This window comes from Phaseolus vulgaris, chromosome 10, assembly GCF_051622355.1.
Source record: "Phaseolus vulgaris cultivar YP4 chromosome 10, ASM5162235v1, whole genome shotgun sequence".
Lineage (NCBI taxonomy): Eukaryota > Viridiplantae > Streptophyta > Magnoliopsida > Fabales > Fabaceae > Phaseolus > Phaseolus vulgaris.
The window spans coordinates 11105653-11123744 of record NC_143507.1 but is presented as its reverse complement, the minus strand read 5'-3'; the positions used below and the strand labels follow the sequence as shown (position 1 = coordinate 11123744).

The window sequence follows — 18092 nt, the reverse complement described above, 5'->3', positions numbered from 1 at the left end:
ACTAATACTGATCTTGTTGAGTTGAACCTACAAGATCTTTTAACAAAAACTTTTTCATGTTTAGGTATATCTTTCCAAATGCCCAACTTGAAATTTTTTTTCTTATCCCTAAGATATTTTGTCCTTCGTGTTAAATATTTAATAAATAAATAAGATAGTAAGGATGTAATATATAAGTACTATACATCTTAAAATTACTATCTATTTATACTATTTTAATAAATTTTTATTTAGATACATCTTAATGATGTAACTTGAAATTAATTAATTAATCATCTATAGATTTCTAATCATAGATAATCTAGATATAGTTAAATATTAATACTGCGAACAATAACAATGTCATTAGAATTAATGATAAATATTGTATTGATCGGTACCGAAGGAGTCAATCACTCGGTCTCATTAAGAGACTGAACACACTAAAGCATATTTAAAGCACTTAATAAATGACAGCAACGACAATTACAAAGAGTCTTTTATGAGTCACATTCATGTCCCGGATTATGCAGAAAATATCTCCGACAAATCAGCTAAATACTAATTAACAGAAAGACAATACATATATTCTTCAGATATACCAACATACCTATATACCAATATATCTTCCTACAAATCAGGGATCACGACAGACATCAATGGACAACTGATATTTAGCTAATCATAACAAGGGCCCATGACCAACACTATAAATAAACCTTTTCTAAAGGTGTAAGGTACGCTTTTATCAATTTACGAAAAAGGTTATCAGACTCGAGAGTCTACTGTGACTTGTGGGAGCCCAGTAAACCAGACTCGTAAGAGTCTACTCACATAAAAAATTTAACAAAAAAATAGTAATTCATATACCAAATCCATAATAATGAAATAATCAAGTTCATACACCAATAAAATAACTTCTAGGTGGCATTCTTACTTCTAAGTGGCAGTGAAAATGCTGAATTTGAACTAGTTCTAGACATCTTACTATATATGCCAATTTTTTTTTAAAAACAATCAATTAGCCAATCTACCCTAAAATTAAACAAAAATCCAATTTGTCCAAAGCAGTAAAAATACTTCAGGATGCCCAAAAATTTGCCCCAAACCCAATGAACAAAAAAACCCTAACCCATTTTTAAAAGCTCAAACCTAATTTTAAAAACCCTAATCCAATATGTCCTCACCGCAGCAACAAGACTTACCTATCGAAGTGCTTCGCGAATGGCGTAGTGTGACGAGAATCGCGACGAGGTGAGGTGCGACGATCAGTAGTGCAATGAGAGGAGCGGCATGGCGCGGTGCGATACGACGAGCGGCGCGACGAGATGCTGCGGCGATGACGACAGTGAAGAAGATGAGATCGTGAGCGTCACCCTAAACCCTAAATCTAATCATAAGGAAACACATCGTTTTGGGTCCATTTTACGCAACTCGGTGACTCGGCCTTAAACTAGTGAGTTTGGCCGAGTTTGACTGAGTCAACTTCAGGTTTACTAAAAAACGAGTTTACTCCCGAGTTGACTCGCCAACCTTCACCTGACTCTTAAACTCGTAAGGGTTTACTCGTAAGGGTTTACGAGTTAACCCTAGAGTTTGATAACCTTGTTTATGAATATACACTATTTACACAAAGTACTTAGTTGATCGTCGGAGTACCTTTTCTAGGTCAACCCCGACCGAGTCCCAACATTCAAGGAAGGAGAATCGAAGGAATGAGCTATTCGGCGCCCACCGTGGGGCTCGAATCCACGACCATAAGGTTTTGGGTACCACCAATATACTCCTTGCTCCTCCAACCCATTGAGGCACTTTTTAAGGATAAAATCGTGACGGAGCACCGACCTCCAAAGCGGATAATACATTGGATGCGGTGATTGACCTTAGTGATTCTATCTCTCGAACTTGAGGTCGAAATGATGGCGCCATCTGTGGGAACGAAAATGTGTCCCAAGGCCTTCAACTAGGGGGAATCCACTCCCCTTAGACTTCGACTAGGGGGCTTCTTCCGATATCGCCAATATGGTCCCACATCACTCAGGAGTCGAGACAAAGGGAAATTTATATATTCCTTCCTCCTCCAACCCGCTGAAGCGCCTTTTAAGGATAAAATCATGATGGAGCACCGACCTCCAAAGCGTACAAAGCTATGAAAAAACACAACTCCCCTCCAAATGGAAGGGACTGAGCATCAAACTCTGTGATGGCTCCACAGATCTGGACGAGCACCTGAACGTTTATAAGATGCAAATGAATCTCTACATGACGAACAAGGTCGTGTGGTGTAAGGTTTTCCCGACTTCTCTCTAAGAAGGAGCACTCAGTTGGTTCACTCGGCTCCCACCAAACTCAATGGACAGTTTCAAAGCCCTGACGACGAAATTCACCACCTAATATGCTATGAGTAGACTGCATCATATGTCATCTTTAGCCCTCCTCAACATAAGGCAGGAAAAAAAGGGAATCTTTGTGTACATTCTTGGAGAGATTCAGTAAAGTCTCTCTAAGCATAAAAAACCTCATGCTTGAGATAGCCATGCATCACTTGGTCTCGACACTCCGACCTGGCCAGTTCACCAACAGTCTAATCAAGAGACCGTCCAAAGATCTTGACAAATTGCGGAACCGAGCAACTAAGTTTGTGTAGATTGAGGAATTGCGCGACTTCCACAAAAGTGTTTGGACCGAGAATGGAGAAGATAAAGGAAAAGAGAAAGACAAAGGAAACCGATCTACATCTGGTCGGTTGGACAGGTTCAGAGAAAACCGAGGATCTCATTTCCATACCTACACACCATTGAATGTTGCAAGGGGTAAAATTATGGACGAGGCCCTACAAGCCAAATTACTTCTGGCCTTAAAACAATTGCAAAGTCTGAGAAACATCGATATGTCTAAACACTGTCGGTTCCATCGCAACTACAACAACACGACCGAGGTTGTTAAGCATTGAAGGACAAGATAGAAGAGTTTATCAAAGTTGTTCATCTGTGCAGGTTTGTTCAAATAAACACCAACTCATACCGATCCCCACAAAGGGATAGGTATTCTCCCAGGGAACGGAAGAAGCAGTATATGTGGCGTGGACAAGAAAGATCACGTCGTTTTGATGATGACCAATGCCCTGCCAAGCAGAGGAAAAGGAGTGAAAGTTTTGTACATTGGAATCAGTCACATAGCGAGAGTCCTCGGAGGAATGATCAGTCGCAACACAACGTCTGGAAGGTCATCAATACCATATCAGGTACGATCCCACTCGAAAGCATCAGTCGAAAGGAGGGGAAATCATGTAGAAGTCCTTCCCTGGAAAGCATAAGTCCCAAACACATTGCGGGGCAAATAAACACTATCGTTGGAGGATTCGCCAGAGGAGGATGTTCTAGTTCCCCCTGATAGAAGCACCTTCAGACAATTTAGTCGGTCCATTCAGTAACCATCAAGGACTTACCGAGGTTTCCACGAATAAATTTCACAGATGACGACTTCACCGCCATCGACCCAGCCCAAGACGACCCCATGGTCATCATTGTGGAGATTGACAAATTTTCTATCACCAAGGTGTCGGTGGATTAGGGCAGCTCGGTTGACATTCTGTACTAGAAGACTTTCAAGAAAATGAGGATTCCAGAATCAGAAATCCAACCCTACAACCAGATTGTTGGATTTTCTGGTGAACGAGTGGACACACGAGGATTCATTGACTTGTACACCATGTTCAGGGAAGAGAGGCTGATATCTCCTGATAAATGCAAATACCTCTTACAATATTGCTTGGTCAGTCGTCCATTAACCGCCTGAAGGCAATAATGTCTACTCCCCACCTGGAAATGAAGTTTCCATCGGCAACCGGTGACACAATTACAGTCCACATCAATCAAAAGATGGTTTGTGAATGTTATGTCGCAAGTTTGAAAGTTGAACCAACCAATCGGCTCTACAAGGCCTCCTCGCGTGGATGATCTATTAGAAGAAGAGGACACTCGCAAAGATCTGGAAGGTCAACCAGAGATCGATCTCGAGAAAGAATTTCTAAAGAACACATGGTCGCCCTTGTCAACTTTAACCCTCGACTCGACGAAGCTTGCATTGAGCCAGGCTAGGAGCTTTTCCCCTTACCCCTCCGGGATGAAGAACATGCAACACATGTGGAGATTTCCTTGAAACTGGACGACAACAAGTTGGTAAACCAAACATTAATTCATAATGCTGACTTGTTTGCTTGGACAACTTTAGATATGCCCGGAGTGAGCCCGGATGTCATTACACATCGTTTCTCTATCCATAAAGAGGCTAAGCCAATCGGTTAGAAGAAATGAGAGATGAGCATAAAGAAACGTAATGCCGCACGATAAGAGACCGAGAAGTTAGTAAAAGCTAGTTTCATAAAAAAAGTGTATTATACCACTTGCTTGGCCAATGTGGTCATGGTAAAAGAATCCAATGGAAAATGGAGAATGTGCACGGACTATACCGACCTCAACAAAGCTTGTCCGAAAGATTATTATCCTCTATCGAGCATAGACTGCCTTGTCGATGGAGCGGTCGATCACAACATTCTATGTTTTTTGGATGCATACTCTGGATATAAACGAATCTAGATGCACCCAAGAGATAAAAAAAAAACGACGTTCATGATCGATTATGACAATTTCTATTATGAAGTCATGTCGTTTGGCCTAAACAATGCAGGTTCCACCTATCAAAGCATGATGGATTACATATTCAATGGGATGTTTGTTGATCAAGAGTGATCAAGTGCTTTGAAGAATTCAAATTGTGCTTTGAAGAATCCAAATCCTATGTGTGTGATGCAAGGTTGTGTTGCTGCTGTGTTTTGAAAGGGATCTGGGTAGTTTTATTTGTAATCCACTCCTTTGTTAAATCTATAGCTAATGTGTTTTAAATCCTTTTTGAAATAAAGTGTTTTTCAAACTAAGTGAAAAACAACCTGTTGTTTTGTCGAATCAACCGGTTGTTTTACTCTTAGGAGTTTTTGAAAAGGTTGAAAACTATTTGAGTTTGGTTGACTCAACTGCCAAACCAAACAATCGGTTGTTTCATGGTTTCAACCGATTGTTTCTTCGAAAATCCTAACAGAATTCTGGTTTGATGGTTGAATGTGCTTTAAATGATTTCCATCTGAATACGCTCCTTCATTAAATGCTTTGACCAATCTTTGGAAAATATAAATAGTTTGTTTATGTTTTAAAAAAAAAAAAACAGATTTGAGTTTTTCAGTGGTGAAAGAGTTAATTCAAGATTGGAACATTCACATAAAAGCTTTGGGTTTTCTAAGAGAGTGGAATAAGATTGCATTTGTATTGATTTCAGATTGTTCTGTAAACAAGTGTAATATCTTCTCAACCTTTATGTATTTCTAGTGTTGTGTTGCCAATGAGTGTTGTGTGCTCTTGAAGTGGTCAAGATCAATACTCTTGGTGTGTGATTTGTCAAAGTGAGTGTGTTTCTTGAAGGGTTCAAGGTCACTGCTTTGGTAGATTGTGAGTTGTAATCTGGTTTGATTACTTAGTGGATTACCCAGTGGTTTTCTGGGGACTGGATGTAGCTCTTGGTTTAAGAGTGAACCAGTATAAACTGTTGGTGTATCTTTCTCTTACCCTTAAACTCATTTACATTCTGGTTTTAGTTTTACTGGTATAAACAACCGATTGTTTTTCTGCTGCTTTGCTGTTTTATTGATCTTGTTCTTGGCTAACCTAATTTCTGTTATGGATTCATACAAAGAATTTTTTTAAACTTTGAAAATATTTCAAAAACCTTTCTTAAACAATTCACCCCCCTCTCGTTAAAGGCCATATATTCTAACAATGTTTAGTCAGAATGTCGTGGTTTATGTGGACGACATTGTGGTTAAATCTAACTCATCCTAACAACACATCCAAGACCTATAGGAAGTGTTTCAAGCTCTTTGAGACCATGACATGAGACTCAACCCCGACATATTTGCGTTTGGGGTAGAAGGAGGAATTTTTTTGGGTTTTATCCTCACTCATCGTGGCATAGAGGCAAACCCGGAGAAACGTAGGGCAATCACCGAGATTTGTACCCCTGAGAATGTCAGAGAAATTCAAAGACTGATTGAGCGGCTAACAACCCTTTCTAGATTTGGACTGAGGCTAGTAGAGAAAACACGGCCTATAGTACAATTTCTACGCAAGGCAGCTAACTTCCAATGGACGAACGAGTGTGAAGGGATTTTTTTGCAATTAAAAGCTTTCTTGGCGTCCCTGCCGGTTATTCAAAAGTCGAATGCTACAAAGCCCATAATCATTTACCTTGCTGTGTTAGAAGATGTAGCTATTGCAGCATTGATACAGGAAGTTGAAAAGGAATAGCGACCAATTTACTTCATCATTTGGGTACTTCATGGCACCGAGGTACGTTACCAAATCATCGAAAAGGTAGCCTTGGCCTTGGTGATAACAACAAGGAGGATGCACATGTATGTTTAGAATCATCGTATAATAGTCAAGATCGACTATCCAATAATGAAGATATTAACAAAGTCGAATTTGGCCGGCCATATGATTGGATGGGCCGTTGAACTATACGAATTTCAAATCCAATATAAACCTAGGGGGCAATTAAATCCTAGGCTTTGGCTGATTTTGCAGCCGAGCTTAGTCCTCATTTGACCGAGGAAGAGGATTCGTAGTGGATCTTGCATGTCGATGGGCCTCTAACAGCAGATCATGCGGTGCAGGGGTAGTGCTCGAGGGATCGGGCGATATCCTCCTCGAGCAATCTTTAAAATTTGACTTCAAAACATCAAATAATCAAGTGGAGTATAAAGCCATTATAACTGTTCTCAATCTAGCACTAGATATGGAGGCCAAAAAACTTATATGCAAAAGTGACTCCCAGCTCGTTGTCAAACAGTTGAAGGGAGAATTTGAAGTAAAAGAATCGTTGTTTCAGAGGTACTACCATTTTTTTTCAGAATTTAATTGCCAAGTTTAATGACGTAAGAATTGAGCACATCTATTAGAAACACAATACCTGGGCGATATGCTCTCATGGTTAGCCACTGTCAAGAAAAAGGGCCTCCACCAGTCGTTCATCTATATTAACCTCAAGAATCCCAACGTTGGCTTGGATGAATGTATGACAACTGATGTACAACTAAACTAGATGACGCCCATCAAACAGTTTTTAGACAATGGGGATTGCGAAACTCAATTAGAGAAGACAATGGGACAAGAAGCTGCTCAAATTCTTCTTATTGAGAAAGATCTTTATCGCCGAGTATACACTCGACCGCTGTTGAAATGGATCTCTCCTGACCAAGCCGACTATGTCATGCGAGGGATACACGAGGGAGTATGTGGCACTCATTCGAGGGTGAGAACAATGGCCGCTAAGGTGTTAAGAGCAAGTTACTATTGGTCAACCGTGCAGGGAGACTGAACCTATTTTGTTCGAAAATGTGTCAAATGTCAGGAGTACGACAATTTATCTCACCAGAAGCTCAAAAATCTTCATTACATTCTCTACCCGTGATCATTTGTGAAATGGGAAATGGATATCATCAGACCTTTTAATCCAGGTAAGGAGCAGTGTAAATTTCTTTTAGTTGGGATAGATTACTTCACCAAGTGGATAGAGGCCAAATCTTTGGCAGCAATCATAACTCAGAATGTTCAATACTTTGTATGGAGAAATATTGTGTCGTTTAGGAATACCCCATGTGATCATCACTGACAATGGCTGAAAGTTCATCAACCTGGGACTTGATGATTTTTATGAGAAGCTAGATATCAAACATATCATGAGTTCGGTAGAACACCCTCAAACTAACAGCCAAGCCAAAGCTGCCAACAAAGTAATTCTCTAGGAATTAAAGAAGAGACTTAGCCCAACTAATGACAAGCGGACCGAGGAGATTCTCAAAGTCTTGTGGGCTTATCGATGTACACAACTGTCCACCACACAGGAAACCTCATACAGTTTGACGAACAGAACAGAGGCTATGATCCTGGTTGAAGTCAAAGAACCCTTTCTCTGACAGTAAATGCTGCTCAACCTCAACAAAGAAAGTTTGTTGGTCAGTCTCGACTTAATAAAAAAGCTCAGAGACAAAAGCATAATAAGGGAGTAGGCATGCTAAATTTAGGCGTGAAGGCGATACAATTCAAAAGTAATACCACGAAGTTTTCAAAAGGGAGACTTAATTTGGCGAATGCGTAACGACGCCCAGAAAAATGAAGGCAAGTTTTCAAGTAATTGGGAAAGACCTTTCTGCATTTCAGAAACAGCGGCCGATGGAGCCTATTACCTAGAATTTTTCTCAGGAAAATCTATACCGATAATGTGGAATGCCACGCATCTCAAGTTTTTTTACAGTTGACTATTTTAATAAAGACAATGTACTCTTTCCTCACTCAAGTGTTTTATCCCTAAGTAGGGTTTTCGATCGAAAAGGTTTTAACAAGGCACTTTAAAGTTATATATCCTTATCATGCATCTTCTATACACTTTTGACACAGGTACCACTCGGTAATGGCATCCACTCAACTACTAGCGACCCTTACCGACCGAAAGACTACTACATACTACACCGTCAAACCATCAATCGATAACGGCAACACTTAACTACTAGCGACCCTCACTGACTGAACAATTATCACTAGATAGCGGAAACCGCTTAACTACTAGTGATCCTTATCGATCAACCGCTAGGTCGAGGGAGACGCTTAACTTCTAGCGACCCTCATCAACCGAACAACTATCACTCAGTAACGACATCCGCTTAACCACTAGCAACCCTTATCGATCAAACGCTCGGTCAAGGGAGCCGTTTAACTACTAGCGACCCCTACCGATCGAACGCGTACTATCCGGTAATGGCACCCGCTTAATTACTAGCAATCCTCGACGAACGTCTACACCCTTAAATGTGTCGGCATTAACACAACTTCAACCAATGCAATCTTATCACATATGTGCGCCTTCAGTAAAGGTATTTATTCTTACTACCAATTAAACAAAAAACTTTTGCAGATAATCGCATAGGCATACAAAGTTTAATCAATTCGCCATGCCCTCGGTGGCCACACCTTGTCAATTACAACTACAAAAAATATTAGTTGTATTCGAGCGATCTTACTCAAAAGGAGTCTTTACTTCAACCAAATTCGTCAAGCTCAACTCATCAGTTAGTTGAAATTACAACATTTTGGTCTTAATCCAATTATTGTCTCACGAGTGTACAGTACAACTCGGTCCAAATAATTAAAGTTCGTCATTGGATAAAGTTCTATTATTAATTATGGCATTGGTCAACTTTTATCAAATCATAAACAATCAAGGGTGAATACCCAAAGGCTTGGTCAGATATCGTTAATTAGTGCTCGCAAAATAATCGTAGATTGGAAAATGGAGTTAAAGGCTTGATGAGCCACATCAAGTTATAATCACAAAAGTTAAAGGCATGGATTAAAGTGTAGAAGTTAAAATTGTTCAATACCCACATCCGAGCCCAAGAAAATTCCTGATGTGAGTTGATTTTAGGATTGTTCATTTTATGGTGTGACACTTTACTTAGATTGAGATTTTAGGAATTTAAGAGTGAAAACCTTAGGAAAATCCCCAATGGACATTAACTTAACCAAGTGGTTAAGTAGATGTGAAGGTTCATTTCACAAAGGCAAAAGGAAAATACAATTATAAGGTGAAAATGATGCTAGAAGGTGCGGAATTAAAGAACAATGAAAAGAAACCAAAATAGAATTGTCGAATGGAAACAAGGAAAACCAAACAAGAACATGATACAAAGAGTAAAAATGGAATGACAATGGAAAAACAGATGAAGGAAGGAGAAAACTTATGTGATGGATTTGAGAAGTGGAACACGCCATTTGGAGTGTGATTGGCCTCCAAGATAAATGAAGATAGCTGCCACTTGAGAGGTCTCAATACTCACAAGATAAGACCTAAATGCTAAGATGAATTCAAACCTTAGTAACACCTCACAGAATTTGTGCAGAGTAACTGTTCTTCTATTAATTTCAACTTGTAAAATACACTAGGTAGGCCTCCTATTTATAGGTGAAGGAGCCTTGGAGAACAAGATAAAGGGGTAGGATGGGAAAATGGAAAAAATGGGCAGCCTTAGGGTTTGTCTAAGTCAAACCCGCATCCTAGCCTTGTCCTTCTAGAAACTAGGTCAAAATGTCTTCCGAAAGGACTAGGAACAAGCTAAAATGCTACCCACACCCCCTATTATGATAAAGACACCTTATTCTAGCCTATCTTTGCTATTTGGCCCCCTAAAGTGAGCCCAATTTATTTACAACATATTTGTATCTTATAAGAAGACCAAAAGGAAGAACTTGAGAGGCATCTAAAAATCAACCTAGGTTAAATTAGGATTTGTAGAAACTCCTAATTAAACCTTGGCCAGTCCTTTAGACCTAATTTGAGTCACATGATGCATACCATGTCACGCCTCCCTTGTGAGCTCAAATAGGCACCTATTTTCAAACATTTTTCCATTTGAATTTCCCACCAAATTATGTGTACAATGTCCAAACCCTAAAGCTATATAAAGGGGTGATTGGCTTATGAATTTGCAAGATTAATGAATGAGTGAATTGCTGCCAAGATTGCTAGCCATCTTATTCTCTTGTCTTACCTCTCTAGGATAGACACTTTAATCTTCTTCTTCACCTACCTCAAGTGATATGGCCCAACCAAACACTTTCCCTACCTATCATGCACCTTCAAGGAATCCATAGCTCCATGAGAGCCATGCTTGCACATTTCCTGCATTGAAGCTTCCGCAAATCCTTAAAAAATTCAATAAATTAATTCGGTCATGATGGCACATTCCATCATTTGGTATCTAGAGCCAAGGCTCGTCAATAGATAAGTGTCTTCTCTTCTTTTATTTTTTATGTTGTTCTTAATTTCGTTGTTCATCATGTTCTTGATTGTCTTGTTCTTTCAGTTTTGGTTTTATGTTTGTGTTGTTGTTTTTTAATTTTGTTCGGTTCATTTTGTTCAATTAGTCTTGAACAATTCGTGTTGCAAATTTTATGGGATTCTATTGAGTAATTGTGTGTGCTGTTTTGTTTTTGATTTATTTAAGTCTTATTGATGTTTTTAATCGGTGCAAATCTGTTTGATTTGAGTCATTTAAATTTTTGAATCCATTCAAGTAATGTCAATGTCATGTGCATCCAAAATTGTCATCAATTCTATGTAGTAATTTTGTTGTTAATTTTGATTGCTTGATTTTAATTTGAGTACAATTTCTATTTTGAATTTGAGCTTTGGTGCATTTTAATTTTTCCAGATTTGAGTTCATGCTTGTGTGTTAGTTCCATACAAGTTCATTTTCCACATAATTCCATTGTGTTTTTGAATTTTTGAATTTTGTTTTTATTTTCAGATTAGAATTCCTCTATTTCACAATTTTTGTGCTGGCTAAAAACATTTATAAAAATTAATTCCATTGGTGAAAAATTCTGAGATTCTGGATTTGAGCAGTTTGATGTTTTAAAAAAGTGAAAAAAATAAGTGTAGCAAAATTCAAAATAGAAAAGAAAATGATAAATAAAAAACGAACACAGTGCAAAATTCAGACTCTGAAAAGAAAATTTGAAGCGATAGTGAATTGAAAAAAAATATTGCAATTATTTGGCGCATTGTTTTTGTGAAATTCCAAGCCTACATTGAGCTTAAACTTTAATGTTTCTGTGGCTTAAATTTCAAATTCAAATTTGAAGTATTCTGCCCAGCATAAATTCGGCAAGTTGAGAAAAAATTTACACAAAAATCCTCTAGTGCAATTTTGGTTTTATTCATCTATTCTAATGTCATTCTCTAGGTTTCAATTTGTGTGTTATCTTTTCTTGTGTACCTTAATTTTTTTCTTGTCATTTGTATTGAATATTCTTTCAAGTCATGTCAAATATCAATTCCATTTGTTGTAGTCCTATTTTTTAAATTGATTTTTGTAGCTTTAAAACTTGTTTGACCTCTTTTTGGTGGAAGTGACCTAAAAAGTGCTTTTGTGAGTAGTGGAGCTGAAATTTCTTGGTGAAAGCTATATCACTAAAGAATTGCAGAATTGAATATTCAAGGTTGAATATCCTAAAGAGGTATAGCAAGGGACAACACCAAACTTATAAAAAAAATATACACAAAGGAGCTACAAGTGAAGGAGTGCATAAAATAGGTCTTAAAATTTTGGTGCCTCAAAATTTGTTGATCTAATTTTCTTTGTATTTATTTGTGTTGTATTTTGTAAAACCTTGATTAATTAGTGGATTAATTTCGTCTTAGACGGTGAGTGTGTCTTCAAGGTTCTAAGTGCCAAGAAGCCTCACCTTAGGAATTCAACTAGTTTTAAAGCTTTCTAGTTAGCAATTTTCTTTCAAGTGTTTTATTGTTTTGCATTGTTTTCTTGCATAAAATTTTGTTTTCGTCTTTGATTTTACTCTAATTAAATTGCTTAGAAAAAGGTTTGTGAAAGTGTTGTGGGATAGTATATGACAAGGAAAGGCTTGGTACTTAAGAGATCCTAGTGATCCACCTCCCTTTCCTGGGAAGTTACCTACTTCACTCCAATTATCTTTCTTTTTGGAAATTACTTTTATTACATAACTTTAAACATGTCTTCTCATTCTTCTAGTCCTAGTGAAAGTGATAAAAATTCTATAAAATCTCTTTTAAAACAAATGGCTAAAGACTTTCAATCACTATCACTTAGACAATTGCAACATGATGCTAAAATTTTGGAAGAAAAGAAAGAAAAAGATGCCTATCTTGCAATCTTAGAAGAAGAGTTGAAACTTGTTAAAGAAAGGGATGAATACATCAAAAAAATAAAAAGATATTCACATGCATCTAGTTCTAGGTTGAGTGACTCACATGCTGAGAAGAGTCTTAGAATGAATGAATATTATCAACCTCCACCTAGAAGAACTAGAAGACAAAGCCCAAAGGAGACCAGGGTAGACTTACCTCATTTTTATGGAAAGGAAAATGTTGAAACATATCTAGATTGGGAGATGAAGGTAGAACAACTTTTTGTTTGCCACCATGTTAGTGAGGAGAGGAAAGTACCCATAGCCACCTTAAGTTTTCAAGGAAATGCTATGTATTGGTGGACAACCTTAGAGAGAGATAGACGCCTCCACAAGGACCCTCCCATAGAATATTGGAATGACCTTAGGGGATCCTTGAGATGCTACCATATTCCCTCATATTACAATAGGGAGTTAATGGACAAGCTCGAGAGACTCCAAGAAAAGAGCATGAGTGTAGAGGAATATAAGCATAAAATGGAGCTATACATGATGAGATCCTCTATTAGGGAGGAAGAAACCACCACCATAGCTAGGTTTCTAAGTGGTCTCAATGTTGAGATTAGAGATAAAGTGGAACTCTTTCCCTATAGGGACTTGAATGACTTGATCCAACTTTTTATAAAAGTTGAGCAACAAAATTTGAGAAAAGGATCAAGTCGCAAGGAGAGTTCTTACTCTAACTCTTATCCTAAGAGAAAGCATAGAAGAGAAAGGAGGATAGTATTTCAAAAGATAAATCCAAGGAAACTCCCAAAAGTGTAAGAAAAGATGTGACTACCCCACAAACCCGCATTAAAGACATCCAATGCTTTAAGTGTCTTGGTAGAGGTCATATAGCATCCCAATGCCAAAATAGGAGAACCATGATCTTAAGAGGGAGGGATGAGTATAGCAGCCAAGATGATGAGTCTAGCGGGAAAGAAAAAGAGAATAGTGAGGGAGCATATCCATGTGAGGGGAAATTAATGATGATTAGAAGAACCCTCAACAATCAACCCAGTGTGAACCATGAAACACAAAGGGAGAACATCTTTCATACAAGATGCAAAGTTTTAGAAAACATTTGTTCTCTCATTGTGGATAGTGGCTCTTGCTGCAATTGTGGTAGAACTAGGATGGTTGAAAAGCTTAATCTACAATTAATACCTCATCCAAAACCTTACAAAATTCAATGGATAAATGAAGATGGGGAGTTAATTGTAGACAAGCAAGTGAAAGTCAACCTTTCTATGGGAAATTATAAAGATGAAATTTTATGTGATGTAGTTCCCATGGAAGCTTGTCATATCTTATTGGGAAGACCATGGAAAATTGATAATGCATAATGGTCTTACCAACGAGATTACTTTCACTCATAGGGCAAAGAAGTTTGTACTATATCCTTTAACACCCTCACAAGTGTTGAAGGACCAAGTACAAATGAAACAAAAGGGAGAAAATAAAAAAAGAATAGAAAATATAACAACAAGTAAAACACCTTAGGGAGAAAGCTAAGAGTGGGAGAAGAGTGTTCCTTCCCACAAGGTCATTCAGAAAGAAGAAAAGTTTGAAAATAAAATTGAAAAGATACTTCTATCTGAAAAACTTTCAGGCCTTCTTCTTTGTAAATGAACACTTGCATGCATTGCCACACTTTCTGAAGTTTGTGAGCTACCTCCTCAAGTGAAAAAGCTTTTAAAGGAATTTGGTGATGTATTCCCTAAGGAAGGCCCCATTGGACTTTCACCTTTTAGGGGTATAGAACATCTAATAGATTTAGTTCAGGGAGTTAGTTTACCAAATAAACCAGCTTATAGAACTAATCCTGAGGAGACTAAGGAGATAAAATCACAAGTTCAAGAATTATTGGAGAAGGGCTAGGTTCAAAAGAGTCTAAGTCCTTGTGTTGTAGCTGTTTTGTTGGTGCCTAAGAAAGATGACAAGTGGAGAATGTGTTGTGATTGTAGAGCCATCAATAACATCATCATCAAATATAGGCATCCAATTCCTAGACTTGATGATATGCTTGATGAATTGCATGGGTCCACTATATTTTCTAAGATTGATCTTAAAAGTGGATATCACCAAATAAGAATCAACGAAGGTGATGAGTGGAAAACTGCTTTTAAGACCAAATTTGGACTATATGAGTGATTAATGACGCCTTTTGCACTCACTAATGCACCTAGCCCTTTCATGAAGCTTATGAATCATGTCTTTAGGGATTGCATAGGTAAATATGTAGTAGTTTATTTTGATGATATACTAGTTTATAGTCAAAGCCTAGAGTCCCACCTAAGTCACCTTAAGGAGGTTCTTTTAGTGCTTAGGAGAAATAGTTTGTTTGCTAATATAGATAAATTCACTTTTTGTGTGGACAGTGTAGTGTTTTTAGGATTCATAGTCAACAAAAATGGGGTACATGTTGACTCAGAGAAAATGAAATCCATCCAAGAGTGGCCAACCCCACAAAATGTAGGAGATGTTAGAGGCTTTTATGGTTTAGCTAGCTTTTATAGGAGATTTGTTCCTAATTTCTCAAGTCTAGCTTCACAACTCAATGAGTTAGTGAAGAAAGACACTCCGTTTTGTTGGACGAAGAAACATGAGCAAGCCTTTCAAAGGTTGAAAGATCAACTCACAAATGCACTCATTCTAGCTTTACCAAACTTTTCAAAAACTTTTGAGCTAGAATGTGATGCATCGGGAGTAGGAATAGGTGTTGTCTTGTTGCAAGGTGGGCACCAAATTGCATATTTTAGTAAAAACTTCATGGTCCCGCCCTTAACTACCCCACCTATGACAAAGAGTTATATGCACTTGTGAAGGCCCTGCAGACTTGAGAACACTATCTAGTTTCAAAAGAGTTTGTCATACATAGTGATCATGAGTCTTTGAAATATTTGAAGGGTCATCATAAGTTAAACAAAAGACATGCAAATTGGATGGAATTTCTTGAGCAATTTCCATATGTTATCAAATACAAGAAGGGAAATACAAATATCGTGGTGGATGCTCTATCAAGGAGACATGTCCTATTTTCTAAACTTGGAGCCCAAATTCTTGGATTTGAAAACATACCTGAACTTTATAAAGAAGATAAGGATTTTGCACCCAATTTCTAAGTGCCAACATAGAACACAAGGAGGATTTTATGTTTATGAGGGGTACTTATTTAAAGAAGGAAAACTTTGTATACCCGAAGGAACACATAGAAAACTCTTTGTAAAAGAATCACATGAAGGAGGACTCATGGGCCAGTTTGGAGTTGATAAAACTCTTGATCTTTTAAAAGGAAAATTCTTTTGGCCACACATGAGGAAAAATGTTCAAAGACATTGTCATAGATGCATTTCATGTTTAAAATCCAAGTCTAAGAAAATGCCTCATGGACTCTACACTCCTTTACCTTTTGCAAGTGCTCCTTGGGAAGATATAAGCATGAATTTCATATTAGAACTCCTTAGGACACAAAGAGGCTTTGATTCCATTTTTGTGGTAATGGATAGGTTTAGCAAGATGGCTCATTTTATACCCTACCATAAAGTGGATGATGCTAACAACATCTCTAAGCTCTTCTTTAAAGAAGTGGTAACACTACCTGGTTTGCCTAAGACCATAGTTTTGAATAGAGATCCTAAATTTGTGGACCATTTCTGGAGAACTCTCTGGGAAAGGCTAGTAACTAAGTTGATTTTCTCAACTTCTTATCATCCTCAAACGAATGGGCAAACTAAAGTTGTAAATATATCTCTTTCCATTATGCCTAGGTCAATCATGAGAGGCAACCACAAATCTTGGGATGAGTACCTTCCTCATATTGAGTTTGCATATAATAGGGTAGTTCATAAAACTACTAATATTTCTCCATTTGAGGTTGTGTATGGATTTAATCCTCTTACTCCTTTGGATTTGTTACCTCTACCTAATCCACAAGAATTTGTGCATAAGGAAGGAGTAACAAAGGTTGAATTTGTAAAGAAAATGCATAAGAGCATTAAGAAACAAATACAACAACAAACAGAGAAATACATGAAAAATAGCAATAAGGGGAAGAGATAAAGATGATTTTTGAGGAAGGAGATTGGATTTGGCTTCACCTAGGAAGGATAGATTCCCTATTAAGAGGAAGTTGAAACTTAGTCCCCAGGGAGATGGTCTTTTCCAAGTCCTCAAAAGAATCAACAAATTAAATATCAACTTGACCTGCCTGAGAAATATGGATTACATACTACCTTCAATGTTATGGATTTAACACCTTTTGCAGGTGGTGAAGACGAAGAGACAGAAACATGTGATCTGACAAATCCTCTTCAAGAGGGAGGGGATGATGGAAGACGGCCTAGCTCAGGCCCAACAACTAGGTCAATGACAAGGGAGATCCAAGATGATTGGGACTCTGCTACTGATGGCTGAGAAACTTTCCTATACATGTTCAAAAATGCCATAAACCTAGTGTAGAGTAGAATTTATTTTTTGTCAAAAGTAGAATAGGAATTTTACTTGTAATTTTTCTTAAATGTAATTAGGTTGAATTTAGGAATCTAAAAACCAACCTAGGTTAAATTAGGATTTCTAGAAACTCCTAATTAAACCTTGGTCGGTCCTTTAGACCTAATTTGTGTCACATGATGCATACCATGTCACGCTCCCTTGTGAGCTCAAATAGGCACCTATTTTCAAACATTTTTCCATTTTAATTTCCCACCAAATTATGTTTACAATGGTCGGATCCTAAAGCTATATAAAGGGGTTCTTGGCTCATGAATTTGAAAGATTAATGAACGAGTGCATTGCTGCCAAGATTTCTAGCCTTCTCACTCCCTTGTCTTGCCTCTCTAGGATAGAGACTTTAATCTTCTTCACCTAGCTCAAGTGATATGGTTCAACCAATCACTCTCCCTACCTATCATGCACCATCAAGGAATCCATAGCTCCATGAGAGCCATCCTTGCACATTTCCTCCATTGAAGCCTCCAAAAATTCAACAAATCAATTCGGTCATGAAGGCACATTCCATTAAATCCCTTTCGACATCGTAGCGATCATCATTAATTGGCATGCCATGATAAAATGCATCTTGGCACACACTTTGGAAAAAACATTTTTTGCTAATACATAGAAGGAAAGCCTCAGATTCCTCTAACTTCGCGACCAACATTCCTTTTTCCTCTGAAACCTTTGCTGAAATGACTTTTTCTAGTTGCAACTCGGTTTCTAGAGTGGCACTTTACTTTAGCCTCGTCAACCTCAGCACTAACTTAGCGGAATTTTTCGTCCAGTGTGCCCATGGCCTCC

At 37.9% G+C, this 18092-nt stretch overlaps 1 pseudogene; it reads left to right on the top strand.

The window, feature by feature from the left end:
* The first annotated feature begins 12617 nt into the window (after nt 1-12617).
* LOC150024222 (uncharacterized) lies at nt 12618-17210 on the top strand (annotated as a pseudogene).
* Nucleotides 17211-18092: the final 882 nt, after the last annotated feature.